The 27,980-nt window shown below is 44.4% G+C and overlaps 1 protein-coding gene across 9 annotated transcripts in view; it reads right to left on the bottom strand.

The window, feature by feature from the left end:
* The window catches only part of lzts3a (leucine zipper, putative tumor suppressor family member 3a), a 226,491-nt gene that overhangs the window by 67,614 nt on the left and 130,897 nt on the right, over positions 1–27,980 (bottom strand). For 4 of the 9 annotated variants that reach the window (XM_072256668.1, XM_072256671.1, XM_072256670.1 and 1 more), the window contains one exon: positions 16,831–17,011. The exons of 1 other annotated variant lie outside the window; for it this stretch is intronic. The gene's annotated coding sequence lies outside the window, so the exon portion shown is untranslated. Of the gene's footprint in view, positions 1–4,607; positions 4,765–4,818; positions 4,870–4,901; positions 5,176–7,418; positions 7,532–16,830; positions 17,012–27,980 lie in introns of those variants that run through there. 4 more of the 9 variants (XM_072256677.1, XM_072256674.1, XM_072256669.1 and 1 more) reach the window with 4 other exon arrangements.

Here is a 27,980-nt window from a genome sequence, read left to right as displayed (position 1 = left end):
TTTGACGGATACGATATCATTTTCACTGGACAGCTGCGCACGCACAGCGTGCTGCCATCTTCTCCTCCCGCCTGAGACATAGTATATGTCACCACACACACTACCCTAAGGTTCACATTCTTGCGGTTATTCACAGTAGATACAAAGAAACCTAATGGAATCTCATTAGGGTCTCAATTATTTATAATGTTCAGTCAGCATCTTATACAGGAAATTTGCAAATTTCCGGATGCTTAGATGAAAAGTGGTAAAGTTGTTGTCACCAAGCCCAATAACCATGACAACCCAGAGGAACTCAGCTGTGGTTCACAGAAAACTGGTAAACTGGGCCACGAGTGACAGACTCCCAAAATTCACCAAGGTCCTGGTCAGTTAATGATATTTTCTTTTCATTAATAAGATTCTTCTTTGTCTTCTCAAATGACCCTCTAGGAATGAGGATGAGTTTCATCCACTCTAGTTTGGAGAATTCAGAGGTGACCAGTCATGATGAGGACCTTGGACTCTTCCACAAAAGGGGCAGTGTGGGAGAATGATTTGTTAATTGGAGTGCTTCTGCCATTTACAATGATCTCCTGTGTGTGCAAGATGCATGGGCACAAAGTTCTCAGCAACATTCTTCTCCACATTGAGTGGTCATGGACTGAGATGTCCCAAGAGTCATTAGGGATGTTGTATTTTTTTCCACCAAGGAGGCTTTGAGGACATCCTTCAATTTTCTCTGTCCACCATATTAAAAGGTTCTAGGGTGTTATTGGAGAGAGAAGGTATAATAATGGGATCTTTTAGAAAATAATCAGGTTAGTGTTGGTGAAAACAGCTTGCCTCCCAGATGCCACACGAGGCTTCCAAGCAGGAAGTGACACACACTACAAACAATCAGCAGGTGTAACTACACTGCTTGGTACGTACTTACAACGTCCCACTCCTATCTGCACAAGTTGATTTGCTTATGTGAGACAGATTAGTCGGTACCTCCAACAATCAGAACAACAGCATTATGACTTGCTGTGTCCTGAGTCATTATCAAAAGTGCACTGTTCTTATCCTCAGCACTAATAAACTGACAGCTGTGCCAATGCAAACATAGCTAGTGACATACCGAAGTCAGCCCAGCACAGGGAGTAAAGAAACAGTATTTCACAATACAGTTGGCTCCTCCTTTACTCCATCGGCCATCACCACTTGAAAGCAACACTCACAACACGCTGGAGGAACTCAGCAGGTCGGGCAGCATCTGTGGAAATGATCAGTCAACATTTCGGGCCGGAACCCTTTGTCAGGACTGAACAGGGAAGGGGCAGAGGCCCTATAAAGAAGGTGGGGTAGGGTGGGAAGGAGAAGGCTGGTAGGTGCCAGGTGAAAAACCAGTAAGGGGAAAGATAAAGGGGTGGGGGAGAGGATAGGCAGGAAAGGTGAAGAAGGAATAGGGGAAAACACAATGGGTAGTAGAAGGAGGCAGAACCATGAGGGAGGTGACAGGCAGCTGGGAGAGGGGGCAGAGTGAAATAGGGATGGGGGGGGAGGAAAGCATCTGGCCATCTCTGCAATCTGTGTTATTGTGCAATCTTCCTGCAGACTCTGAACAACCCTTCTGCCTATCATGTTCCACAGGTGGACACCAGCTGTAGCCCCGAACTGCAAGGACTACTGCTAACCATATACATGTGGTCAACTGAGGCAGCTCATGTGTTGCTTAGACAAGTGCTAGCTGGACACAAGTGCAGCCCCTATCCTACCAGGTCTACTGCTGTTACTACACAGGTGAGTAAGAAAATTCTAAGTGACCTTATGATCAAAGTACATACAGTTTATGGCACCATATACTACTTTGAGATTCAGTTTCTTGCAGGCATTCAGAGAAATAGCACAGAATCAGTGAAAAATTACACACAAAGACTAACATACAACTAATGTGCAAAAAGATGACAAACTGTGCCAATGAAAATAATTAAATAAATAAATCGATAAATAACACTGACATGAGTTGTAGAGTCCTTGAAAGTGAGTCCATAAGTTGTGGAATCAGCTCGGAGTTGAGGTAAGTGAGGTTATCCACATTGGTCCAGGTGCTTGATGGTTGAAGGGGTGCCATCGTAGCACTGCAGTTAGCACGATGCTATTACGGCTCACAGCGAGGAGTTCAGAGTTCAATCCTGGCATCCTCTGTAAGGAGTTTGTACGTCCTCCCTGTGGAATGCATGGATTTTCTCCGGACGTTCCAGTTTTCCTCCCACAGTCCAAAGACACACCAGTTAATAGGTTAATTGGACACTGTAAATTTTCCCATGATTAGGCTAGGGTTAAGTTGGGGGTTGCTGGCCCAGAGGGGCCCATTCTGCGCTGTATGTCAATAAATAAAATAAAAATAACTCAAGTTCAACTTCAAGTTTATTGTCATCTGACAGTACATTCATACAACCAAATGACACAATGTTTCTCTGGACCATGGTGCACCCACACAACATATATCACACACAACACATAAACAAAACTATTACAAGGTAATAAAATATAATTCAAAATGCATGTAGTAAAGTGCAGCACAGGTAAACAGAACAGCAAAGAGCAAACAGCTGGCAGTGTTAGTGATGAGACCCCTGTGTCGGCAGGGTGTTCATTAGCCTCACAGCCTGGGGGAAGAAGCTGTTCCCCAGTCTGGTAGTCCTAGTCCTGATGCTTCAGTACCTCCTGCCTGATGGTGGTGGGTCAAAGAGATTGTGGGATCAGTGGTAGGGATCCTCAACAATGCTCTGGACCCTTCATCTGCGAGGCTCCAGTAAATGTCTCAAATAGAGGGGAGGGGTGGGGAGAACCCAATGTTCCCAGTGGTGCTTACTGTTCTCCATAGGGGCCCGTGGTCTGATGCCTTGCAGCTTCTGTACCACAAAATGATGCAGCCAGACAGAACACTCTTGATGATGCTCCTGTAGAAAGTTGGTAGAATGTGAGCAGGGAGCCTTGCACGTCTCAGTCTCTTCAGAAAGTGCAGTACCTTCTTGACTAGTGAGGAGGTGTTGTCGGTCCAGGTTAGATCATTCATTATGTGCACACCAAGGAACTTTGTGTGCACAATCATCTCTTTTGCCTTGTCCACATTGAGACTCAGGTTGTTGTTATCACTCCATTTAACCAACCTCTCTACCTCCTCTCCATTTGCTGACTCATCATTATTGCCGATGAGGCTAACCACTGTTGTACCATCAGTGAACTTGATGATGTGCTTTGGGCTGAATCTGGCAGGGCAGTTGTGAGTCAGCAGCGGACTGGGTACACGATCCTGAGGGCACCACTGCTCAACATGTTGGAGCTGGGGATGTTGCTGCCAACTTGGACTGATTGGGGTCTTTCCACCAAGAAGTCCAAGATCCAGTTACAGAGAGGGGTGTTGAATACCAACGAGGACAGCCTCTGAGGGATGATGGAGTTAAATGCCAAGCTGAAGTCAATGCACAACATCCTGGCGTAAGAGGCATCGTTCTCTCGGTAGGACAGCACGGAGTGGAGGACTGAGGCCATAGCATCATCAGTGGACCGGTCTGAGTAGCAGACAAACTGGAAAGTAGCTAATGTAGCTGGAAGGTGGGATTAACTGCTCCTGGTCCTGGTGGTGTGGTACCTAAGCCTCCTATATCTCCTGTCCAGAAGCAGCAAGGAGAGAGTGTGATCTTGATGCTGAAGGTCCTTGATGATAGAGACTGCTTTCTTGTGGCAGTGCTCCTTGTAGATATGCTCAGCGGTGGGGAGGGATTTACCTGCATTGCTTGGTCTACTGCTGGTAATGCACAAGTGGACAACATGTGCAGCCCTTGCCTTGAACAACACAGACAAAATGCTGGAGGAGCTCAGCAAATCAGATGGGAATAAACAGTCAACATTCATTTAACTCTACCATACTGGACTGCTGCTGGACTGGAAAGAACGGGGCAGAAGCCAGAATGAGAAGGTGAGGGGGTGGGAAGGAGCACAGACTAGAGAGTGATAGTGAAGCCAGGTGAGAGGGAAGGTGGGTGGGTGGTGGAATGGGGAAAAGGAGATGAAGTGAGAATCTGGGGTGGGGTGATCACTGGAAGAGGTAAAGCACTAAAGAAGAAGGAATCTAATAGAGAGGACAGTGGGCCATGGGAGAAAGGGAAGGAGAGACACCAGAAGGTGTAGATGGGCAGGTGAGAGGAGAACCAGAATGGAAAAGGGGAGGACGAGGGAAGAAATTTCCTAAGTTAAACTGTTCAATCTCCTCCGTAGATGCTGCCTGACCTTCTGGAGTTCTTCCATCATTCTATGTATTCAATATGGATTTTGAATTTTCGCCTATTGGCTGTCATTTGTTGAAGGGAAATCGGGTCACAGTGCTCCTGAGTCAGACTGCATTTTCCCTGCCAGGAGCTCCTGCGGTCAGAGTGTTCCTTGGACAGGCTGTCCTCTCCCTGCCAGTAGTTCTCCTTTATCTGTACCTCGCCAACTGTGGACCCAGGGGTATTGTACGTCTCCCCTGAGCTGTCACTGGAATGACTCACGCACTCAATTAGAAAATAATTGAACTGGTTGTTCGCGTGATAAATGACTTGCAAGCACCCGTCCCAAGACCATCACAAATATTTACAAACCTTCGCACACTTCCGGCTAAGGACAGCTTGCATTAATTCTAAGGATCAGTAACAGAGCGTTCGGATTCGTGTGAGCAGCTCCCCGGCTCTAAAGTAAATACATAGCCAGCGGCGATACCTGTCCACGTCCACTGCCGAAAGCACCCTCACACGGCCTCAGTGAGGGCAGCGCTGCTCGGCGCAGAGGGGTCCATCTGCCGCTCACACCTACCTCTGTCTTCCACACAGCAGATATATCCTGGCTTCCCCGACACAGTCCCCGAACTCAAGAGCGGCAGCTTCCCGATAGCTCACCTGTACACAGGACAGCCCCACCTTCACAACCCGATTGGTTGAAAAATCACATCGCTCGTGTATTCTTCCCGGCTATTGGCGTTCATTCCCTTATTTGCATCTACCAGCCTTGTTTACTAATGTCATGTTATTTACTCTTGGGATTATTACATGAAGTTATGAAAAAGGACTCCGGCCAAACAAATCTGTATTCCAAGTTGGCTCAGTTCCTGTTGCTGTTCCCCTGTAGCAATGAAAGCCAATATGCAGTTCACCTAAACAGTCGATGCTTTTCTTTTCCGTTCTGTTACTTTTAGCGCCCCCCCCGCACGCACGCACGCACACACACACACACACACACACACACACACACACACACACACACACACACACACACACACACACACACACACACACACACACACACACACACACACACACACACGTTTCTAGAGAAACCAGCAGAGAGATTATTCCTGCATGGGAGGGTGTTTGCCAATTAGCGTTCAGTCTAATTCTGTTCTCACACGTCACCATTTACAAATGCAAACACACATATTAGAGGTCACATTAAAGAGCTGATTTATTCGACTTGACTCAAATAGGCAACATTCGTTCCGATTTAAACTCCTGGATGTCAACCACATTTTCCTCTCTGTCGATGCTGCCTGACCTGCTGAACATTTCCTGCACTTTCTGTTTGTAACTGTTCCAATGTCCAATACAATCTCAGCTGCCGAGGGGAGCTGAAATCATGGTACTGCTTTAGGTCCACAAGGAAATGTTGGATTTCCATTCAGAAATAATGGGGTGGTTTTAGGGACGGGGTGGGAACTGGGGTCCAAGAAACAAGCACAGCCAATGGTTGCCTGGGGGAAGGCATGGCTGCTTGAAAGTAGGGCTATATTTAAATACAACGCTGCAGACTCTTAACCCCGGTCAACCACTGATTGTAGTCTTTAGGAGGAAATTCACTCAAGTACAAGATATGTTTAACTGGGGTGCTCCGAGGTTGACAATCACAAGAGGGGTCAGCTGCGAACGTTCCAGCATTCCAATGGAATAATTTCACTCTGCCTTCCTTCAAATACATTGAAGTAGTTGGCTATAATATCCTCTAGCTGGCCATCTCTTAGCATTGAGCAGCTATTGCTGGGAGTGGATTGCCCCATGGTCCCTCTGATCAACAGGAAATCCTCACTCCCAATCTCCCCAAAATCCCAATCCATCCTCTACCGCAAAGTAATGTTGCAGCTCTGTAAAAGCCTGGTTAGACCACACTTGGAAAATTGTGCTCAGTTCTGGTTGCCTCATTATAGGAAGGACACAGAAGCTTTAGAAATGGTACAGAGGAGATTTACCAGGATGTTGCACTTAATCCATCCTCTGCTTCAAGGCAATGTTGCAGCTCTATAAATCCCTGGTTAGATCACACTTGGAAAACTCTGTTTAGTTCTGTTTGCCTCATAAAAGAAAGGATGTGGAAGCTTTAGAGAAAGTACAGAGGAGTCTTACCAGGATGTTGCCTGGATTGGAGAGCATGTCCAATGAGGATAGGATGAATGAACTAGGACTTTTCTCTTTGGAGTGAGGAAGGATGATAGAGGTGTAAATGATGATAAGAGAAATAGATTGAGTGAACAGCCAGAGACCTTCTCCCTGGGTGGAAATGGCTAATATGAGGGGTCATAAATTTTAAGGTAATAGGAGAAAAGAATAGGGGAGATGTCAGTGGTATTTTTTTTCCACAGAGAGTGGTGGGTACATAGGGTTTAGAAGAATGAGGAAGGGATCTCATTGAAATCTATTGAAGATTGAAAGGCCTAGATGGAATGGATGTGGAGAGGCTGTTTCCTATAGTGAGGGAGTCTGAGACCAGAGCGCACAGCGTCAGAATAGAAGGATGTCCATTTAGAACAGAGACGAGCAGGAATTTCTTTAGCTAGAGGTTGGTCAATCTGTGGAACTGTGGAGCTGTAGAGGCCAAGTCATTCGATACATTTAAATTGGAGGTTGATGGGCTCCTGATTAGTAAGGGTGTCAAAAGTTATGGGGAGAAGGCTGGCGAATGGGGTTGAGATAGATAATAAATCAGCTATGATGGAATGATGATGCAGACTCAATGGGATGAATAGCTTATTTCTGCTCCAATGTCTTATGGTAGCATGTGCTGCCATGGGTGATGGTACAGGAAGGTATATTAAGGACATTTAAGAAACTTTTAGACACGCTCACGATGAAAGAAAAATGGAGGGCTATGTAGGAAAGAAGGGTTTGATGGATCTTTGAAGAGATTATAAGTACAGCACAACATCATGGGCCGAAGGGTCTTTAATGCCGTACAGCTCTATGATCAATGTTCTCCGCCTTCCCCAGTGCCAACCTCCCCAATTCCCAATATTCAGAATGTACTCACTGACTACATCTGTGATAATCTCAGTCCATACAGAATCCTCATGCTAACCTCTCTAAATTCCCAATTTTTGAGAAATTCTCATTGCCAGCCTCCCCATCCCTCTTACATTAAGTAATACTCACTGACAACCCCTATCTTCCATATCCGCAACGTGCCCTGACCGTCATACTGTCAGTGTTACAGTGACTGAACCCAGGTGCGGAGAGACGACAGACTCCCATGTAGAGATGAAAACATGAGTTTACACATAGGGGATCCAACAGAACATCAGTGACTCGAACGAGCGACACCACAAGATGAATCACGTTCAAACCAAGGAATCCAGGATGAGTGCTGATTGGGAGTCCGCTTTAAGTGATCACAGTACGCAAAAAATCTGTGCCAGTCAAAATAAATTTGACAAGATTAAACAAGGGCTTAACAACTCTATATAAGCCAACAGTTAACAAATACAGGTGCTCTAGAAACATTGGAGCCCAAAGCTCTACGGCTTGCCACACAGACCCACAGGGCTCATGACACCCGTTGTTCCTAACCTTAAGGGAATCCCCACTATCAATTTTCCCTCTTTCTTACACTGTGTTCAAATAATTCTCATGGCCAGCTTTGCCATCGTTCTAATCCTTATACCGTGACCTCCCTCCTATTGATGGATATTTCCCAGGTAATCCCCTCGGGGGTTAACCCAGGGAATATCTATCAATGGCACCAGGTCAGAACAGATTTCCTCCCAGACCCAACTCCAAACACTTCTCTCTTGATCTCCACTACAAACAAGTAATAAATTCAAGTGAAACTTGTCACTATATGGATGGTTTAATGAAGGGTGTCACACTTAATTAAGTCTTCCGCCCACAGCAATTTGGGTCAAAGAGAGAATAATTTGCCGTGATGCTTGGGTATATTTGCATCAGTAACTTACTCGATGATAGACAGCACTTGTAAGCTATGATGATTTGATAATCTTACAAGTGGCCAATAGAGTTTGTAAGGAAGACAATAGCAGATGAAAATGGAGTGCAAGGATGGTTGAAGCATAACCTGAGAGAGAGGGGGAAAGGCTCAGATTGATTTTATTTATTTATTTTTGAGATACACCGCGGAGTAGGCCCTTATGAGCCAGAAATCTCCTGATTGCTAATGCTAGCCTAATCACTGGACAATTTACAGTGATCAATTAACCTATCAACCGGTATGCCTTTGGATTGTGGGAGGAAACCAGAGCACCTGGAGGAAACCCACGCTGTCACCGGTCACGGGGAGAACATACAAACTCCTTACAGACAGCAGCGGGAATTGAACCCGTGTCACCTGTACTGTAAAGCGTTGTGCTAACCACTATGCTACTGTGTGAGATGAATGGTTTCCTTTCATATGATCTTTATATCCTCCCACGCCAGGGAATACAGATATCTCCCATCACTAAAAAGAGACAGAATATTACAAAATCTCAGTTTAATTTCAACTGTGTCAGCACCATTCACATCCAAAGAAATGTAAATCATTAGATATTCCTCTTAAGTTTTTAAAATTTTATTTCTGCTGTGTGAAACGTCTTCGCATTGATGTCAGAGTAGGAAAAAAGTAGGGTGAAGGTGGTGGAAAACCCTGGTGTAAATACTATAATGATGCGATAGTGTTATCACCGGATCTCCGTGGGGTGGTTCTCAATGCTTAATGCATACTGTGCGGATTGGGAACTTGTGCAAGTAAACACAACAAACCGCACAGGAGCAAGCCAGTCAGCTCAACAGGCCCTCGCTGTGTCTGTGTTTCACATAAGCTTCATCTCACTCTCCTCATCAGTATTACCTCCTATACCTGGCATTAGCCTCCTGAACTTGAGCCTCCATTCATTAGACCATGGATAGATCACACCTTAATCTTATTGATTCTACATCATTCCATATCTCTTTGACCTATCAATCAATCCCAAGTTTGGAACTTTCTGTTGACAGAGCCTCAATAGTGTCCTTGAGAGAGAGTTCTGAATTTCTATTAATCTTCTCTCACCACAGCTGAGGGTGGAAGTCTACCTCACTATAGAGTCTACTCTGCAGTGTCTTCCAGCCCTACGCTGGAGCACCAATATGTTCATCACATCAACCACATGAACATCCACTGCAGACAGAGTTGCTGCACATTTATTCAGATGCCTCTCAAAAATTGGCTTAACTGGGAAAGAGGTGGGTTAGTTGAACTAAATTAAGCAGTTTTGTATCTGGAGTCATAGGGCACTACAGCACAGAAACTGGCCCCTCCGCCCAGCTAGTCCATGTCAAACTGTTAACCTGCCTAGTCACATCTACTCACGCCTGGAGCATAGCCGTGGGTGCCCCTCCCATCTACGTACTTATCCAGCCTTCTCTTAAATGTTCCATTCGAAGCCCCGTCTACCACTTTCACTGGCAGCTCCCCTATCTCTTTCGACTCAAATGCAAAGGTGACCACTCTGGTCTTCAGGTGGATCAATTTCTCTTTACTAAATGAATTTTATTGGTGGGAGATCATTCAATTTTACTGGGAATGCCAAATTTAGCACTGTTGGGAACACTCCATTACTGAATGAAATGACTGGCTAGCTATTACTAGAGCAGAATTAGTAACCTTGGCAGCAGGGTGAACATTTCACTGCACCTATCCTCACTGCTTTCTAATGCTGAACCAAGCAAAAATGAACAAGGCCCCCCATTCCCCCAACCATGTACAGTAACTCTAGTAATGTTGCTGTTTGCTGGGCAAAATACAAACTGCTGGAGGAATTCAATGGGTCAGGCACAGCTGTAGAGACAAAGGGATAGTTTACAGTTTGAGATGAGACCTTGCATCAGGACTGAGAGAGTGAAAGGGAGATAGCCAGTATAATGAGTTGAAGGGCGAGTGGTGACGTAGAAGCTGGCATGTGATTGGTGGATCCAAATTTGGAGGGGTGGATGGGTAGATGGAGCTGTGTGGGGGAGGGGAAGTGGAAGAGATAGCAACGGAGACAAGCAGGTGATTGGTGGAGACAGGTTATGGAATCTGATGAGTGAAACCAGATTAGTGTGGTATGGAGCAGATGGGAACATGAGGGCAGGGAAAGCCACTGAATGGAAAGAGTGGGTGGGTAACAGGAAGATGGAACTGGTAGTTGGGAAGGGAAGACACTGGATAACAGGTGACTCGGGCAGTATTGTAAACAAGAGGGTGCATGAGAGATACTGGGTGGATCAGTAGAGAAAGGAACAAAGGGTCAAAGTTAACTGAAGTTGGAGATGTGATGTTCACGTCTTTGGGCTCAAAGCTACATAGGTTCAAAGTTTAAAGTAAATTTATTATCAAAGTACTCATTATGTGTCACCATAAAAGACCATAAGACAATAAGGTACAGGAGTAGGATTAGGCCATTTGGCCCGTCAGGTCTACTCCACCATTTCATTATGCCAGATCCAATTTTCCTCTCAGCCCCGATCTCCTGCCTTCTCCCTGTATCCCTTCATGTTCTGACTAATCAAGAATCTATCAACCTCTTCCTTAAATATGCATAATGACTTGGCCTCCACAGCTGTCTGTGCCAACAAATTCCCCAGATATAGTATCCTGAGATTCATATTCTTGGGGGCATTGAAAATAGAGCAAAGAAATACAATGGAATCAATAAAAATCTATACACAAACCACAGGTTGACAAACAACCAACGTGCAAAAAAGACAAATGGTGCAAATATAAAAAATAATAATAACAAAAGCAAATAAATAGTAAATTAATAATACTGAGAACATGAGGCATAGAATCGTTGAAAGTGAGTCCGTAGTTTGTGGAATCAGTTCAGTGCTGAGGTGAATGAAGTTATCTATGCAGGTTCAGGAACCTGAAGGTTGAAGGATAATAACTGCTCCTGAACCTGGTGGTGTGGGTATGAGGTAATGTTTCTCTGTTTGCTGTATTTTCGCCCTGGCAGCAGAGGAGGCTGGGGGGTGGAATGGTTGGTGTGGGCCTGGGGAGGGGAGGGCATTCTGAAATGTCTGCAAATCAGAAGCAGTTTGTACAGCTGCAACCTTTACACTGAACCCTGCACACCAGCAACAACATAGATCTCTACTCTGCGCACACCACTCTGGTCTCAGAGAAAAGCCGCCTGATGACAGACCAAAATTCCTTCAGTGTCAGGAGGCAGAGGGTAATGACTGATGAGTGCATTTGCAAATGGAAGTCACTGCCTTGCTTCTTGTTGTCTATATTAATGTTTGAATCTTACATGTTGCGGGGTGATAAAGAAGGGTGACACACTGTACATGGTCTGTTCAGCCGGGCAAACAAATAGAAAATAAGATTAAATCAAGTGAAGTGTGAGATACGTAAATAATTTGAGGAGGTGCAGATTATTACCGGAGACAAATGAGTAATCTTGGCACGAGCAGCCAAGAGGGCCTTATGGTGAACAGTTCCCTGAACATCCTCACTGCTTTCCAGTGCAGAACCATGCAAATATGTTTCCAAGACAAGAGATTTCCCAGTGACAGGGAGGTTATCAAGAAGTGTGGAGGGAGAAATGGATCTCTATCAATCTTTGCAGGCAGTGGAGCAGATAGAATCCTTTATGAGCAGAAATAGAAGACACAAATGCAGTGAGTTTGTGCTAGAGCACTTGTTACAACATGGTCTGAGTACATCATATAGTCTGGGTATAACAAAGGGAACATTGTATTGGAGATGTTTACACAAATGTTGGCAAGGCTAGAAAACTGTAGTTATGAGGAAAGATGGGATAGACTGAGGTTGTTTTCTTTGGAGCCATGGAGGGCTAAAGAAGATTTAGTTAAGATGCATAAAACCATGAACTGCACGGAAATTATGAGCTGCCTGAAAGGACATATTGCCCTTGGATGGAGGTCAAAATACAGGCAATATGATTTAAAGTACAGAGACTCCCTGGGTTACAAATGACCTGACAAATTCTCCCATACCTTTTTAAAGCATTTTTCAGACTAGTTATGACAATAATAAAGTGTTAATGTCTGGAGGCTGTATATATTCCAGTAGTATAATTATGGGTAGTGTTACTTAATGAAATAATTATATGTGTATGTACGATGGTATGATATGGGTTACTTCAGAAAGCAGGCATTTATGCTTGCAGAGAAATTGGTTGTAGACAGTTCTCAGGAACAGAACCCTTACATAACCCAGGGACTCTCTGTAATTTACGCAAGATTCGAACAGAAGGGGAGCGTCCCACCCCCTCCAGATGAACTGGACCTGGTGGCATCAAGATTCATCGTCATCAAGGCAGACGTTAGAAGGGCTTTCCTGAAGATAAATCCAAGGGAGGTGACGGGCCCAGGTGGCATCCCAGGACTCCGGGCCTGTTGGAGTGTTTGCTGACATCTTCAACCGCTCCTTGCTTCAGTCTAAGATCCCCTTGTGTTTTAAGAAGGCAACGATAATCCCAGTGCTGAAGAAGAGCAAGGTGGCATGCCTGAATGACTATCGACCTGTGGCTCTGACATCAATTGCTATGAAGTGCTTCCAGTGATTGGTTATGGCACACATCAACCACAGCCTACCGGTCAACCTCGATGCTTTGCAATTCACCTATCGGAGCAACAGGTCAACAGCAGATGCCACCTCTCTGGCCCTACATTCCTCCTTAGAACACTTGGAGAATAAAGACGCATATGTAAGGCTCCTTTTCATTGACTACAACTCTGCCTTTAATACCAACATTCCAAATAAACTGATTCCTAAGCACCGGAACCTAGGCCTTGGCACTCAGATCTGCAGCTGGGTCTTCAACTTCCTCACAGACAGGACCCAGGCTGTAAAAATAGGGGACAAGCTCTCCTCTACAATCACTCTGAGCACCGGTGCCCCACAAGGCTGTGTAGTCAGCCCCCTGCTGTACTCACTGTACACCCATGATTGTGTAGCCAAGTTTCCATTGAACTCAATATATAAGTTGCTGATGACACCACAATTGTAGGCCGTAACTCGGGTAATGACGAGTTTGAATACAGAGAGGAAATTAAGAACCTGGTGGCATGGTGCGAAGACAATAACCTATCCCTCAACGTCAGCAAGACGAAGGAATTGGTTGTTGACTTCAGAAGGAGTAGCGGACTGCACAACCCAATTTACATCAGTGGTGCGCAAGTGGAACAGGTCAAAGGCTTTATGTTCCTCAGGGTCAATATCACAAATGACCTGACTTTGTCCAAAAAGCAGAGTCCACTGCCAAGAAGGCCCACCAGCATCTTTACTTCCTGAGAAAACTAAAGAAATTTGGCCTGTCCCCTAAAATCCTCACTAATTTTTATAGATGCACCGTAGAAAGCATTCTTCTAGGGTGCATCGCAACCTGGTATGGAAGTTGTCCTGTCCAAAACCAGAAGAAGCTGAAGAAGATCGTGAACACAGCCCAGCACATCACACAAACCAATCTTCCGTCCTTGGACTCACGTTACGCCGCATGCTGTCAGAGCAGTGCTGCCAGGATAATCAAGGACACGACCCACCTAGCCAACACACTTTTCGTCCCTCTTCCCTCCGGGAGAAGGCTCAGGAGCTTGAAGACTCGTACGGCCAGATTTGGGAACAGCTTCTTTCCAACTGTGATAAGACTGCTGAACGGATCCTGACCTGGATCTGGGCCATACCCTCCAAATATCCGGACCTGCCTCTTGGTTTTTTGCACTACCTTACTTACCCTTTTCTAGTTTCTATTTATTAGATTAGATTAGATTATTAGATTATGAGGACAGGCAGTCCTCTTTTATTGTCATTTAGTAATGCATGGATTAAGAAATGATACAATATTCCTCCGGTGTGATATCACAGAAACACAGGACAGGCCAAGACTGAAAAACTAACAAAAACCACATAATTATAACATATGGTTACAACAGTGCAACAATACCATAACTTGATGAAGAACAGGCCATGGGCACAGTAAAAAAGTTCAAAGTCTCTTGAAAGTCCCACATCTCATGCAGACGGGAGAAGGAAGAAAACTCTCCCTGCCATGCCCGACCACAGTCCGACTCTGAGTTGTCCAAAAACTTCGAGCCTCCGACCAGCCCTCCGACACCGAGCACCAAGCACCATCTCCACCGAACGCTTCGACCCCAGCCTCGGTCGCCATCAGCAGGCGAAGCCGGGGATTTTGGGGCCTTCCCTCCGGAGATTCTCGATTGCACAGTAGCAGCGGCAGCAAACCGGGCATTTCAGAAGTTTCTCTAGATGTTCCTCTTTGCTTTTCACGTCTGACTCTATCAAATCAGAATTGTGCACGGCATCCCACTTACAAATACAATATAATTTCACCGGAGAGCTGCACACGCTGTGTCACGCTGTCATTTTCTCCTCCCTCCTGATTTATAATTTAAATTTTTACTACTTACTCTCGATTCGTACTCCAGGGAGCGTGAAGCGCAGAATCAAATATTGCTGTGATGATTGTACGCTCTAGTATCAATTGTTTGGCGACAATAAAGTAAAGTAATTGATCAAAGGCTTAATGGAAGAGAGATAAGAGACTTCTTTCACCAGGGGATGGTGAGCATTGTCAAACTCTCTGTGAATGCATGGTAGATGCTGGGATCTTCATTACAAACTGCCTGATGCTATCTGAAAAACTGTGACCCACAGGACAAGGACATAGTGCAGAAGATTGGATGAAGCTTGGCAGTTCTCTGACAATATGATGGACTAGATGGTGTCTGACTATGTTGTAGATCTTCTGCAATTCTGTGATTTAAAGAATAGTACAGGGCCTTCGGCACATGACGTTGTGCTGACCTGCAAGGTCAACCTAACCCTTCCCTTCTACAGTGCCCTCCATTTTTCTATCACCCATGTGCCTCTCTAAGCAGTTCTTAAATGTCCATAATGTATTTCCTTCTACCACCACCCCTAGCAGGGTGTTCCAAGCACTCACTACTCCCTGTGTAAAAAAATTACTAATGATATCACCTCTATGCTTTCCTCTAATCACCTTAAAAGTATGCCCCCAAGGTATTAGCCATTTCCACACAGGGGAAAAATGTCTCTGGCTATCCACTCGATCTATGCCTCTTATAATCCTGTTACACCAACATCAAGTCACCTCTCATCCTCCTACTCCAAACAGAGAAGCCATAGGTCGTTCAACCTTTTCTCATAGTACATGCTCTCTAATCCAAAGGCATTCTAGTAAATCTCGTCAGCACCCTCTCTAAACCAGAATTGTACACAATATACCAAGTGTGGTCTAACTCGGGTTTTACAGAGCTGTAACATTACCTCGTGACTAATGATTGGCTGACAGCAGAATCCCCACAAACCAGGTGCTCCAGTGTCTCTACTTTCTTAGAAGTTTATGGAGATGCAGCACGCCACTGAAGACTTTGACAATCTTCTACAGATGTACAGTGGGAAGGATTCTGATTGGTTGCACAGTGCTCTGGTAGGAAAATTCCAATGTACAGGAACACGAGAGGCTAGAGAGGGTGGTGTACTCAGCCAGCCCAATCATGGGTACGGCTCCCCACCGCCTAGGACAGGGCCAAGAGGTGGTGACTCGGGAAGGCAAACATCCATCATTAAGAACCCTCACCATCCAGGCCAGACCCTCTCCTTGATGTTGCCATCAGGCAAGAGGTACAAAGGCCTGATGACCCACACCTCGGGGTTCAACAAAATGGCAAGTGGCACGGTAGCATAGTGGTTAGCACAATGCTTTACAGTCGCAGTGACCTGGGTTCAATTCCCACCGCTGTCTCTAAGGAGTTTCTACGTTCTCCCTGCGAACGTGTGAGTTTCTTCCAGGTGCTCCGGTTTCCTCCCACAGTCCAAAGATGTACCAGTTGGTGCAGTATATAAAAAAAATCAGAAAAGGAGGACTACAAAAAATTGAAGAGAGTTTTAGGCTTGGAGACGGTTGCCTAGTTACAGATGGCTTAGAGTACACAAATACATGACGAGTAAGGCCGCTGGATGGGATATTTAGCCAGGACCGGAGCCTTCTTACAAACTACAATAGGAGCTTAGCAGGTCAGGCAGCATCTGTAAAAGGAAATGGATAGTCAATGTTTTGGGTTAAGACCCCTTATCTGGACCCTTCGACAGTGCAAGAGACTCAACCTGAAACACTGACAGATGCTGCCTGGCTTGCTGAATTCCTCCATCAGTTTGTTTTCTTTTTGGTCCAGATTCCAGTATCTGCAGCCTCTGAGTGCTTCCAGGGGATTATCTCAGTCAGTGGGCACAAAAGTACTGGGTACTTGTCCTGATACAAGTCTTGGACAAGCTCGAGATTACAGAGGCTGGAAGAAAATTGGTAAAGTTACCCAGCACAGATACATTGGAAACTGACATTACAAGGACAGGTTTCTATATTTTAGTTCTATTTTCCACTCACAGCCACAGACCAGTGTACTATGATCACTGAACCATTGATCTGCCTGGACAAACATCGCACCCTTTGTTAATGAGAAACACACACAGAGATTCTAAGAGGTTGCAATTACTTTTCAGACGTGGCACAAATTTGACCGTGAACTGTGCCGAAACCCTCACCTTTACTCCATTCGGCACTGCGGATCAGGTCTGTCTCTCAGATGTATGACCCAGAACTGTCAAAGCTCAGGTCCCAGTTGGGAACAGCTGGGCTTGTTGCTAGTCGACGCTGGAGTAAGAACTCATGACGCCAGCTGTCCGATGCTTCCCTGCTGCACTCAGTTAACACATTTCACTGCACCTAAGGAATGGGACAAACTGATAAGCCAGGAGAATTATCCAGTTTCAGTCAGAATACTCCTTTCACAATGAAGAACATTCCTAGCTGTTTCCCAGACACCACAAGCAAACCCCCTTTCACAACTCTACCCAGCAAGCAACGATTTGTGCCACTGAACATCTCCACTCTGTTCATTCTGGAGCCTTCACAGTGGCACAGCCGTTAACACACCGCTTTACAGCACCAGGGATCACTGATCAACCACCGCTCATTGTGAGGAGTTGTACGTTCTCCCTGTGACGGCGAGGGTTTTCCCCACATTCCAAGGACGTTCTACATGTCAGGGATAGTAAGTAGTGGGCATGCTATGTTGGCGCTGGAAGTGTGGCAATATTTGCGGGCAGCCCCCACCACATCCTCGGACTGTGTGACGCAAACAAAACATTTCACTATGTGAATGTTTCGATGTTTCGGTGTAAATGTGACAAATAAAGCTAAGCTTTAAAACATTTTTATCTGTAAACTATTGCAATGAAACTGGTCATTTTCAGCAAGTGTGTCTTGGCCATGTCAGGTCCTTTGAGATTCAATGAATTTCCAATATTTTAATCTTACAGTTGGATAATTTCTTTTTCTGAATCTAACTTACATTCCAGTCTCTTCAGGATTGCAGTACGGCTTTTAAATCCCACTCCTCTTTCCAAGGTTTTTTTCAACTTCTCAATGAAGTGAGCCCTGAATGTCACCTTACAACTTTGCACCCATTTGGATTTTGGTAAATCTCTTTCCTTGTCTGCAGACACTGGTGTTGGCCCATTGAGGTAGAAATTAGTCCCCATAATACACTCAAAGTAGATCAATCACCCATTTTAAAAGTTCACTGACCAACAGAATAAGCCAATGCAAATCTGTGACCAGTCACAGGCTACCTGGGCACATTGGGCACATTAACAAAATGGTGAGATCTGTTATCTGTTGACCAGTAAGTACTCCCACCTGAGGGCTATAAGATCATAAGCAGGATTAAGCTATTCAGCCCATCGAGTCTGCTCTACCATTCCATCATGGCTAATTTATTATCCTTCTCAACTCCTGCCTTCTCTCCATAACCTTTGACACTAATCATTAACCTATCAACTTTTGCTTTAAATATGCCCAAAGGCTTGGCCTCCACAGCCGCCTCTGGTAAAGAATTCTACAGATTTGCTATCCTCTCACTGAAAATACTCCTCATCTCTGTTCCAAAGGGATGATCTTCTATTCTAAGGCTGTGCCCTCCAGTCCTAGACTCCCCCACTATAGGAAACATCATTTCCACATTCACTCCAAGTAGACCTTTCAATATTCAATAGGTTTCAATGAGATCCCCTCCCCATTCTTCTAAACTCCAGCGAGTAGGAGATATCAAATGCTCCTCATATGTTAACCCTTTCGTTCCCAGGATCATTCTCGTGAACCTCCTCTGGACCCTCTCCTGCGACCTTGGCCACTGCCAACCTCCAGGATGGAACATTCTACTTATCTTCCTGTAATTAAACCTGTGAAGTTTATAGTCCATGGAGCAGAGAAGACAGAGGAGAAAACCTGACAGGGTGTGCAAAGCTATCAGGACATAGGCAACACAAATCGAAGGAAACCTTTTCCCATACCAAAACTGGAGATCATGGATTTAAAATAAGGAGAAAGTGTTCTGGAGGGGATTTGAGGAAGAAGTTTTTCTTCCAGAAGGTAGTTAGAAGTTGAAATGTTATGCCTGACGAGAAAGTGCGAGATTTGCAATGGTGTCTTGTGGTTTTCTGCTGTTGTAGCCCATCTACTTCAAGGTTTGTTGTGTTATGCACTCCGAGATGTTCTCCTGCAACACACATAAAAGTTGCTGGTGAACGCAGCAGGCCAAGGAGCATCTCTAGGAAGAGGTACAGTCGACGTTTCGGGCCGAGACCCTTCGTCAGGACTAACTGGCGTTCACCAGCAACTTTTATGTGTGTTGCTTGAAATTCCAGCATCTGCAGATTTCCTCGTGTTTGCGATGTTCTCCTACACATTGTTATTGTAACGTGTGGTTATTTGTGGTTGGCTTCCTGTCAGCTTGAACCAATCTGGCTATTCTCCTCTGACCTCTCCCATTAACAAGGCATTTTCACCCACAGAACTGCAACTCACTAGGTTTTTTTTTGTTTCTCACACCATTCTGTAAACTCCAGAGATGGTTGTGTGTAAGAATTCAAGGAAATCAGCAATTTCTGAAATACTCAAACCACCCCATCTTGCACCAACAATCATTCCATGGTCAAAGTCACATAGATCATATTTCCTTCCCATTCTGATGTTTGTTCTCAACAACAACTGAACCTCTTGATCATGTCTGCATGTTTTTATGCATTGAGTTGCTGCCACCTGATTGGCTGTTTAAATATTTGCATTAACGAGCATGTGTACAGGAGTACCTAATAATGTGGCCACTGAGTGTATGTTTCAACACATGTGTTACAGCTGATGTGATGAGACACGAATCCAAAACCCCCACGTTGGGATGAAGTCTGGAAGCTCACTTAAGGCCAAGAAATCTTCTGTTAATTGTACTTACTACACACACACACACACACACACACACACACACACACACACACACACAAAGAACTGCTGACTAGTTAAAAGTTTCTAGTCTGTCAGTCTGTTGGCAGTCACACTGATCTACTGAAATAAAATAGAAATTTATGGAAATATTCGGTGGATCAGGAAGCATCTGAGGAGGGCAATTAAGTTTAACTTCAAGTTCATGTGTTGACATGGACATACATTGACAGGGCATAAACGCCAAGAAAATTAGCTTTTTTTGCAGCAGAATCAGAATCAGTTTAATATCACTGGCATATGTCATGAAATTTATGAATTTTGTTATGTGGCAGCAGTACATTGCAACACATAATAAAAATTGTAATTTAGTTTTATATATATATATACAAACCCCATTTCCAGAAAAGTTGGGATATTTTCCAAAATGCAATAAAAACAAAAATCTGTGATATGTTAATTCACGCGAACCTTTATTTAACTGACAAAAGTACAAAGAAAAGATTTTCAATAGTTTTACTGACCAACTTAATTGTATTTTGTAAGCATACACAAATTTAGAATTTGATGGCTGCAACACACTCAACAAAAGTGGGGACAGAGGCATGTTTACCATTGTGTTACATCACCTTTCCTTTTAATAACACTTTTTAATCATTTTGGAACTGAGGATACTAATTGTAGTAGATTTGCAATTGGAAATTTTGTCCATTCTTGCTTGATATAAGACTTCAGCTGCTCAACAGTCCGCGGTCTCCGTTGTCTGATTCTCCTCTTCGTGATGCGCCATACATTTTCAATAGGAGATAGATCTGGACTGGCAGCAGACCAGTCAAGCACACGCACTCTGTGTCTACAAAGCCACGCTGTTGTAGCCTGTGCAGAATGTGGTCTGGCATTGTCCTGCTGAAATAAGCATGGACGTCCTGGGAAGAGATGTTGCCTTGATGGCAACATATGTCTCTCTAAAATCCTATATATGCCTCAGAGTCAATGGTATCTTCACATACAAGCAACTCACCCATGCCGTGGGCACTGATGCACCCCCATACCACCACAGATGCTGGCTTTTGTACCTTTCGCTGATAACAATCTGGATGGTCGTTTTCATCTTTGGCACGGAGAACTCGATGCCCATCTTTTCCAAAAACTAGCTGAAATGTGGACTCATCTGACCACAGCACACCGTTCCACAGTCTTTCGGTCCATCTGAGATGAGCTCGGGCCCAGAGTACTCGCCGGCGTTTCTGCATAGAGTTGATGTATGGCTTCCTCCTTGCGTAATACAGTTTCAAGTTGCATTTCTGGATGCAGCGACAGACTGTGTTGAGTGACAATGGTTTTCTGAAGTACTCCTGAGCCCAGGTGGCTGTAATTGTCACAGTAGCATGACGGTTTCTTCGGCAGTGCCGCCTGAGGGCTCGAAGGTGACGCGCATTGAACAGTGGTTTCCGACCTTGCCCTTTACACACTGAGATTTCTCTGAATTCTCTGAATCTTTTCACAATATTATGTACTGTAGATGTTGAAAGACCTAAATTCTCTGCAATCTTGCGTTGAGAAATGTTCCTTTTGAACTGGTTAACAATTCTCTCACGAATTTTAGCACAAAGGGGTGAGCCACGACCCATCCTTGCTTGCAAAGACTGAGCCTTTGATGGACGCTACTTTTATACCCAGTCATGATACCTCACCTGCTACCAATTAGCCTGCTTAATGTGGAGTCTTCCAAACCGGTGTTACTTGAATATTCTGTGCACTTTTCAATCTTATTTTAACTCTGTCCCAACTTCTGTTGAGTGTGTTGCAGCCATCAAATTCTAAATTTGTGTATATTTACAAAATACAATTAAGTTGGTCAGTAAAACTATTGAAATCTTTTCTTTGAACTTTTGTCAGCTAAATAAAGGTTCACATGAATTAACATATCACAGATTTTTGTTTTTATTGCATTTTGGAAAATATCCCAACTTTTCTGGAAATGGGGTTTGTAGTTAAATTAAATTAGTGCACAAAAAGAGAAAAAAAGTAGTGAAATACATGGGTTCATGGGTTCAATGTCCATTCAGAAATCTGAATGGCAGTATAGTATATTATGAACATGACAAAGATAAATTAACATAAACTTAAATTAACATAAATTATACATACTGTATCTTACATGATAAAATAAATAAAATAATATCACTTATATCAAAATTAGTGCAAGTTGAATGAGAGAAGAAAGAAATATTTTCTGAGGCAGTATTAGGGTTTTCTAGGTTGGTTAAAGAACATGACGGCCACGGGGAAGAAGATGCTATTGGGCCTTCAGGTGTGGGTCTGCAGGGTCTTGCACTAATAACAGAATCAAGAAGAGGACATGTAATAGTTCATGCAAATTACTTTATAATTCTGTTTCTTCCTCTGCAGATGTTGCCTGACCCACTGGGCATTTCAAAGTGTTTTCTATCAGATTTCTACCATCTTCGGCGTTTTACCATTGAATCATAAAACTATGCAGCACAGAAATGGGCTCTTACTGCTTGTCATGTACATACCAACGACAATGCCTATGTACGCTAATCCCATTTTCTCACAGTAGGCCCCCTACGCCTTTTAAACATTGCAATTGTATCTAGTTTTCAGTTCACTGACTATTCTGTGAGGTTAACTACCTAATGAATAAACCAAAAGTAAATACAAAGACTGATTTATTGCTAATCAGGTTTCAATTACATATAATATAGGAACATTAGCAAACGGGCAGGAACTCCAAATGGGCCCGTCACAGGCAGTGAGCAGCAGACAACACTCAGGGCAGGTCAGTGAGCGAACTGTTCATGTAGCACGACTCTCAGACATTGGACGAGAAGGTTCCAGTGCCCAGTCCCCTCCGGTGTGGAGCTGACTGACCTCAGTAGGAATATTAACAAAGACGAGGGCAGAGTTGTTGCTCCTGACTACCCATGCGTTCATTCCTTCAGCACCTCCTGCCCCGCCCGTAGCAGAGTCTGTAATCTCCTTGTCGGTTTTACCAATTTGCTCAGCGCCCACAATGCTGGAGTGGAAGTGAGTCATCCTCGACATCGAGGGTCTGCTGAAGACTGAAGACTTCGCACAGGGAGTAAAGTCATAGACTGGACATACTAGGGAAGGACGGTGGAGTGCACGTCATTAGTGAATTAGAATGGTTTTCGTAAACAATGAAATAGTTGCCAAATAGATTAAATTTCCCCAGGTGGGATTTGAACTCATGACTCCATTTCATTAACCTGGGCTTCAACTTTGCTCATGCCACAAAAAAACACTGTTTGGATCATATTCTAAGGACACAGATTTGAGTAACTTTGGGGGAGGGGGAGCATTGGATAGGCATTGAGGAAATATATGGCGTGAGTCTGAAATTCATTGTCACAGTGACAACACATGCAGAATATCTCACCAGAGCCAATTTCAAATGGGTGTAAACTGCCATCACCTACCAGAACATGGAAATGAGAGTAGTCTCAGAAGGTCGGTTACAGCTTGCAAGGACATGATGGGCTGAATGACCATGCAGGGTTCTCAGCTTCTAGGGATACATGAGTTGTGTACTAGGCTTGGGAATGCCGAGTTTGCTGACATGAATCTCCAGGGTGCTGCTTATAACCATACCAGGGAGAACATTCTTTAAATTTCGTTTTAAATATACAGCTCCAAGCAAAATCCAGCACCATCACTCCAGGATGCCAAACCCTAGAGTGAGCTATTTGCTGTCACACACTTCATGTTACTGGAGTTCTAGTAGAGGGCTCAATAGAGCGATTGGGACAGTGAGGTGCTGAAGCAAAGACCTTGGGGTAGGGAGGTTTGGCCAAGAGAAAGAAATGCTTCTCGAGGGTTATACAGCATAGAAACCGGCCGCTTGGCCCAGCTCATCCAGGGCAAACAAGATGTCTTCCCAAGCCAATTCCATTTGCCTGCATTTTCCCCGTATCCCTCACGATCTTTCCTATCCACGTCTGTCCAGGTGTTTTTTAAAATGCTGCCATGGTACCCATTCTACCACCACCTCTGGCTGCGAGTTCCACATATTAACCATGAAGAAGAAGAAGAAAGCCCATAACTCCGAGTGGAGTCACTGGAACGCCGTCATGATGGCGTTTTTTTTAGCAGGCTTTCTTATTTTTATGAGGCCGAGTTGCTAGCTCAACGCTCAACCCAGCACGGATGGAAAGCATGCAAGGGAGCCGGCTGGATTCGAACTCGGGAGCCTTTGCTCCGAAGTCCAGCGCTGATGACACTATGCCACCAGCCGGCAATATTAACCATACTCTGTGTGAAAAAAGTTCCCCTTGCAATCTTTCCCCTCTCACTTTAAACCTGTGCCCTTTAGCTCTAGACTCATCAACCCCGGATAAAAGACTATAAGTGTGTTTAGCACCACCAATCCTCTCTATCTATGCCCCTCTTGAATTTATAACCCTCTGTAGGGTCACACTTCAACCTCATTTGCTCCAGGGAAAACTCTAGCCTAACCAGTCTCTTCTCATAACACACAGCTTCCAGTCCTGGAAAAACCCTTAACATCCTTGTCAATCTTTTCTGCAACCTCACTAGCCTAATCACACCCTTCGTATGGTATGGTGACCAGAAGAACACCCCCCCCCCCGCTCTCAATGGAGCGGATGGTGGAGCCAAGTAGGTGTACAGAGATGGCGGCAATGGAATTAAGTTGAAAGTGCATAGGTGTTATTGGCAGGAACAAGCAGTTCCCAGCATCCGAGAGATGAACGTACACATGCAGTGTATCTCCTCTTCCAGCAAGCGAATACTGGAGGGCAGCACCAGTGGCCGGGGCCAGCAAAGACGCCGCACTACACTGAGATCTGAGGAAGAAAAGGGTTAATTTGGAATAAAATTCTGGAATTTTTTTTTTGAAGAACAGCCCGTTCTTCCATGTATTCTTTTATTTGTAAATGCTTGGAACAAACTGACTGGATTAGATACATAAAATGTTTCAGAAACATAACGTGCTGAATAACTGCTTTGGTTTTAGTCTCTGAGGACTATTTAGCCTGGACAGTGCACTGCACCAGGCACTACACTGTTCCTTCCTACGCTCCAAGGCCATTTTATTAGGTACCTCTGGTACTCAATAAAGTGGCCAATGAGTGTATATTCATGGTGTTCTGCCTCTGTAGCCCATCCACTTCAAGGTTTGATGTGTTGTGTATTTAAAGATGCTCTTCTGCACACCACCGTTGTAACACATAGATATTTGAGCTAATGTCGCCTTCTTGTCAGCCTGAACCAGTCTGGTCATTCTCCTCTGACCTCACTCATTAACAAGGCATTTTCACCCATAGAACTGCCGCTCACTAGATTTTTTTTTGCACTGAAATCACCCCATTGGGCGTCAACAATAATTTCAGTCAAAGTCACTGAGATCATATTTGTTCCCCATTCTGATATTTGGTCTGAACAACAACTGTATCTCTTGACCATGTCGGCATGCTTTTATGCATTGAGTTGCTGCCAAATGATTGGCTGATTAGATGTTTGCATTAATAACAAGGTGTACCTAGTAAAGTGGACTCTTAGTGCGCATGTGCTAGTCATGCATGCAGCCTGGTACAGCCATTCTGATCTATTCTTACTTTCTCCTTCTTACTTTTCAACTTAAGTTATTTTTTGTATTTTTTTTTCTCACGGTAACACGTCGAAGCTGCACCCTCTCTAACATGCTGGTAGGGAGAGTTTTATTTGGGTTTTTAGCGCTGGAAATAGTTACATCCAGACACGCGGGACAGAAGCAAAACACACAGAGGATGCAGAGGGGGATCACAAAGTCAAGGAGAGAGGACCGGGTCGAGACAACAGGGACTTATGGAGAAGAGGAGTCCGGTGGGTAATAAAATGGACGAATTCACGGCGCTAGCCAGGCGTCAGAGAACATTTCGGGAGTGCAGTGTTATGTGCTTCACTGCAACGGGGCTGCACGAAGACATTCCCGATCAAAACTTCTCCATGGACGGCTTCCAGACCCTTCCGGCTAACCGGAAGTGCACTGAGAGTGGTAAGCATAAAGGAGTTGGGAGTTTACTGTTCTGGTTAACAACAGATGGTGCAATCCGGGTCATATTACGATCGAGGAATGTGTTTGTAGACCGGATATTGAACTTTTTACTGTTGGACTTTGGCCACATTCCACCAAGATACAACACTGGGCGGCGCGGGAGGTCGTTCCTGCCTGTGGCCATCGAACGTGCAGCTCCTCCCGTGGAGGGTCAGACACCCTGAGCCAATAGACTGGTCCTGGACTTATTTTCTATCTGGCATAGTTTGCATTTTGTTGTTTGATTGCTTGTAGTTTTTGTATTGCTATATTTATGCTCTATTCTTGGTTGGTGCGGCTGTAACGAAATCCAATTTCCCTCAGGATTAATAAAGTATATCTATCTATCTATCTAATGTTTCAAAAATGTAACATGTTGAATAGATATTTTGATTTTAATCTTTGGGTAATATTTAGCCTGGTCAGTGTACTGCATCAGTCAGTACACTATTCCTTCCTCTTTATGTCTAATAAAGGCTGAATTCACATTTGCCTGCACTGAAATCCACTGGTTTATCTAGCTGGCTCAGTGGTACAGCTCAAGCTCAAGTTCAAGTTGATATTTAATTATCATTCAACCATTCACATGGATACAGCCAAATGAAACAGCTTTACTCTGGGGCCGAGGTGCAAAACACAACACCAACAGTCACACACAGCATAAGGCACATTTAGTACAAGTATGATAGAAGTAAACATACAGTCACACAAAAAATATGTATGTGGCCCAAGCCCCTGAGTGGCAGATGTTGTAAGTTGAAGGTGCATGGGTGTTATTGGCAAGAACAAGCAGTTCCCAGCAGCCCAGAGATGAATGTACACATGCAATGCAGCTCATCTTCCAGTAAGCGAATACTGGAGGGAAGCCCTGATGGCAGGGCCCAGCAAAGACGCTGCGCTACACCTGCTCCAGCATCTCCTCTCCTGGGCTACTGTAACAGGCAATCCCGTGGCTTGAGGCCTAATCCTCGTGACAACTGAGGCCACACGGCTACCCACCACCCTCTGTCCTGTCAATAAACAAGGGAAACTGCTTAAAGTATTTTACATTGCCAATGTCTGACAGGGTCTTGCCATTAGACTGAAGTAGTAAAAAATGAAAACAGAATGCAGAATATAAACACAAGGGATTCCACAGATGCTGGAAATCTTGGGCAACACACACAAAATGTTGGAGCAACTCAGTAAGTTTATGGAAGATGAACTTAATGCCAGATTAACTTAATGGGTACTTTGCATCTGTCCTCACTGTAGAAGGCACTAGCAGCTTGCCAGGGGTCCATGAGTGTCAGGGAGCAAGAGTGAGTGCCATTGGTATTACAGAGGAAAATGTGCTAGGAAAACTCAAGGGTCTTAAGGTGGGTAAGTCACCTGGACCAGAGGGACTACATCCCAGAGCCCTGAGAGAGTTTGCTGAAGAGATAACAGATGCATAGGTCATGATCTTTCAAGAATCACTTGATCCTGGCATGGTCCTGGAGGACTGGAAGATTGAAAATGTCACTCTACTCTTTAAGAAGGGAGGAAGGCAAAAGAAAGGAAATTATAGGCCAGTTAGCCTAACCTCAGTGGTGGGAAAGTGTTGGAATCTAGTACCAAAGATGAGGTTTCGGATACTTGCAGACTAATGACAAAATAAATCAAAGTCAGCATGGTTTCTGTCAAGGGAAATATTGCCTGACAAATCTGTTAGGCTTCTTCAAAGAAGTAGTAAGTAGGGAAGACAAAGGAGAGACAGGGGATGTCATTTACTTGGATTTTCAGAAGGCATTTGATAAGGTGTCACACAAGACTGCTGAACGAAATAAAATCCTATGCCGTTACAGGAAAGATACTGGCAGGAGGCAGCAAATAGCAATGAAAGGGGCCTTTTCTGGTTGGCTGCCAGTGACTAGTGGTGTTCCTCAGGGGTCAGTATTAGAACTGCTATTTTTCACATTGTTAGCTAATGATTTGGATAATGGAATTGATGGCTTTGTGCAATGTTTGCAGCTGATACAAAGGTAAGTGGAGGGGTAGGTAGTGCTGAGGAAGCAGTGCAATTGCAGCAGGACTTAGACAAACTGGAAGAATGGCCAAAAAAGTGGCGATGGCATATAGCATTGGGAAATGTGTGATAATGCATTTTGGTAAAAGGAACAATAGTGTGGACTATTATCTAAATGGGGAGAAGGTTCAAACATCAGAGGTGCAGAGGGACTTAGGAATCTTCATACAAGACTCCCAGAAGGTTAACTTACAGGTTGAGTCTGTGATAAAGAAGGTAAATGCAATGCTGGTATTTATTTCAAGGGAAATAGAATATAAAAGAAAGGAGATAATGCTGAGGCTTTATAA

This window comes from Mobula birostris, chromosome 4 (genome assembly GCF_030028105.1).
Source record: "Mobula birostris isolate sMobBir1 chromosome 4, sMobBir1.hap1, whole genome shotgun sequence".
Classification (NCBI taxonomy): domain Eukaryota; kingdom Metazoa; phylum Chordata; class Chondrichthyes; order Myliobatiformes; family Myliobatidae; genus Mobula; species Mobula birostris.
Note: the sequence above shows the minus strand (reverse complement) of the source record. Positions and strands in the feature narration are given on the sequence as shown.